We start from the raw sequence: 3,913 nt of genomic DNA on the forward strand, positions 1-3,913 counted from the left end.
CTTCAATTTTTTAAACTGATCTCAGCAGCAATGATTCAACGGTTCTTGATTATTCTTCCACCTTCTCTCTTTTTACTGAAATCGTCAGTAATGATTTCTTTTAAAATTTTATTAATGATTTTTGTGGACACTGTTATAAAGCCTATATATGTGAATTACACATCCAAAAGTCTCATTTCGGCGTATTACACAAATTTAATTGCATATAAAAAATAATTAGCGTAGAAAAAGAAAAAAAGCGATACCAACACACAAATTTTAATAAATAAAGAATTTATTTTCTTATATGCGTTTGTGATTTGTTAAATTGTTAACACATTAGTCACTTTAAACAGTGAAATATATAGTTCTTTAATCTATAACTATAAAACATTAAGATATCACTTCCTGCTATCATAATGATTTAAAATCAATGTACAGGAGTAGGACAATGAGAAGATTAATGATAAAATACCAGTACTTTTATAAGAAGATCACTTTATTGGAATATTATTTAACTGTCATTCATTGTTTTATTTAGTGCTTTGTTTCTGAAATTTTACAAAAATCTGTGAAGAATCAACTTTTAGTATATAACATATGAGATCTTTAATATTTTTTCTAATTTTATCATTTGCCACTAAATATATAGTATTGTTTTTATAAAGAAGGGGACTGAGATTCTAGTTTATGTGTAGGTGTCATGCTGAAACTTGCTCGTGAAATTTTTCAGTGGACTCATGGATTGAAGAAAGGTGTTATATTCTTTATTTAATATTGACGAGGAGGAGGGTCTCAATGGTGCTAAAAATTTATTTTTATTAGGTTGACTATTGAATTTTTAAATTTTTTTAATTGTCCTATTTTAATTTTTTGTCGTTGAATTTCATTGGATCAAGACTTTTGTTAATTATTGTGTATTTGTATTCTATGATTTCAACGTTATGATTTTGTGAAATGGTACGACAAATTTTTTTTTTAATTGATTGAAAAAACCGAACAAACCAAATCAAACCAAACCGATTTTAATTAGTTTGATTTGATTTGGATGGTTTTGATTAAAAAATTGAACCAAACTAAATCACAGTTTAATTAAACAATTAGTTTGGATGACTTTTTTTTTAAAAATCGAATCAAAACGCACCGCAAACACCCCTAATATTTTATATAATCGAATTTTTGAACTCTTTTTTTATTTTATGGTGGAGAGCTTTAACAAACTATCGAAAAAAATTGAAAATATATAAAAAAAAAATATTTTTTCAATAGCTTCTAATAAAATATTTTCTATATAACTCAATTAATATATTTATTAGCAAGATACTTATAATTAATAAAGTGACAATGACATTTAGGGCCGGGGAGTGTCCATTTATGGTGCAATTTAATGATATCTTTTGTAGTGCAGTTTTAAACTGTAGGACACTGATTTATCTTTTTCTTGTAATAATGGTGCCTGTCTAATCATGTTTTCGATGTCAATATCTAAGTGCACTAAGACACGTATGATGTGATGATTGATGGTGTGTTATAACCCCCTCTTTTTTTAAGATCCAGGGAACAAACAAACCTTCAAATAATAATAATAATAACAATAATAATAATAATAATAATAATAATAATAATAATGTGGTTAAATATGCATTCTCAAAAAATATTTTAAAGATCATATTGAGATGTAATTTTTTGTAAATATTATTAAAAAATAAGAACTTTTTCATTTCTAAAATTTGGTGATTTTACGACAAAAAAAATTAGAAAAGAAGACGGTCTACGGGGGAGGAGGAAGAATTCTTGGGGTCAATGGCGAAGCAAGGCACGGCCAAGTAGATACCAGTGCACGGCGCAGTCAGAGGCGGAGGGTGGCGACGACAACTACAAATTGTGGTGGTGGAAGCGTCGGTGGGCGACGGAGGGGTAAGTTCGCGGCGGGGCCAAGCAGGGCAGGGGAATTAGCAGTTTCCATGAAAGATGGCAGAGAACGAGGGAGACATATACCGATTGAACGGCATTACTCACGTTGCGGGATTTAACGACGAAGAAGTCAGTTGTCAAACTTGTTTATAATCTGTATAGTTGATGTAATTATCTTAATGTAATCTATATAGTTTGTAAATTAGTTATTTGTTAACATTTTAGGCTTAAAATGCTTAGGAATGTTGTGGTTGTTGTAGGGTTAAGGGTGGATTTCACTTTTAATATATGTTTTTGTTGTTATTATGCGTTGTTGAGTTTGCAACTGTATATTCTTGTTTTATCAGCCAACTCGATGTGTTAGGAGCATTCGTAGGCAATAGAAGATGATAATGCATGACCGTATAATGTCGTACCTAAATAGTGACGGATTACTACATATTGCAAGACTGAATGATTATTAGTTTAATCTTAATGAGCCACTGATTAGTGCATTTGTGGATCGATGGCGTCCCGAGACTCACGCATTTCACATGCCTTTTGGGGATTGCACGGTAACTTTACAGGATGTCGCATATTAGTTCGGGCTCCCTGTTGATGGATTTTCAATTAGTGGAGGGAGGAAGCTTGCGCGGGTGTGGTTCGAAGAGTTGTTTGGTAAACTTCCACCTGACAATTGTATTGATGAGTTCACCGTGTCGCTTTTCTGGTTACAGAACAAGTTCAGAGTCATGCCGGCTAATGCATAAGAGCGCAGAGGCCACAATACAGGTTTATGTGCGTGGTTACATTATGATGTTGTTATCCACGATGCTTTTCGGGGACAAATCTAGTGCTAGAGTTCATTTACGGTGGCTTTCCTATGTTGCGGACCTCGACGGACTTAGCAAATATATATAGCTGGGGTTCGGTCACTTTGTCCTGGTTGTATAAGTGTCTCTGCAGAGTTGCTAACCGGGATGTTAAGAACCTAGCTGGGTCACTAGAATTGCTGCAATCTTAGATATTTTGACGTTTTCCCACATTTAGACCAGAGGGTTTGACACCATTCTCTGGCTGCTTGCATCGAGATGAGTACATTTCATGAATGAGGTTTATAGTGCACTAGTTCATATACATTTTTTCTAAGTTTAATGCTTATCATTATGAATCTTTCAAGTGGGATAGGTACCTGCCATCATCAGACGAGAAAGGTCTTCGAATCATCGCTACTCGATATAGACTAGATAGGTTGAGTGTAGATGATGTAAGCATAAGCTACCATTACTCGCTTTTGATTATACTGGTTCCTTGTTTATGTTTATGCCATAATACTTGAATCTGATTCATTGTCATGTTGCAGTTTATTTGGATGTCATACAATGCTCTTGAGGTTATCCAAGTAGTCCATCCTGATATCCTCAGGCCTGAGCACACACTATTATGGAAGTAGACTACTGCATTGATTTACTTTGCGTCAATTGAGTGGTATCAAGTTAACAGAGTTCTATCTCAGCTTGGGAGAGTTTAGCACATCCCCTGATCCAGCCATCAACATTGGCTTTCTGTTGTCGAAGGATGGTCGAGGACCGACCCGATGGTTCCCTAAAGTATTTGTCTCATGGTATGAGTATCGGGACCAGAGACATCAGAGCGTGCTTGCATTTCAATTGGTGCTAGATCCTCGACCTTCTTTTGAGTATCTTGAGTGGTAGTATAGGATATCCCTTAGATTCCTTTCACATGATCGGGACCTAGTTGATCTTCGCCAAGCTAGGATTCCTGCAGATTCTCCTGTTCGGGTTCATATTGCTGTGCCAGTTAGACAATATGGAGCAAACATTCCAAACAATCGACGTAGGGCTATTCATGAGGGTGTTGGCACCCAATATAACCAGCTTATGGCAGGGAGTTGGATGAGGAATAGGACATGGATGATGATGATGATGGGGAGGTCAGAGTCATCGAGGAGGTTGGGGACACGGTAGAGGTGGGTCCGGTTGGGGTTGGAATGGTGGTGGCTCTGGTTGGGGAGGGGCAG

The sequence above is a fragment of the Arachis ipaensis genome, chromosome B10 (genome assembly GCF_000816755.2).
Source record: "Arachis ipaensis cultivar K30076 chromosome B10, Araip1.1, whole genome shotgun sequence".
In the NCBI taxonomy this organism is placed as follows: domain Eukaryota; kingdom Viridiplantae; phylum Streptophyta; class Magnoliopsida; order Fabales; family Fabaceae; genus Arachis; species Arachis ipaensis.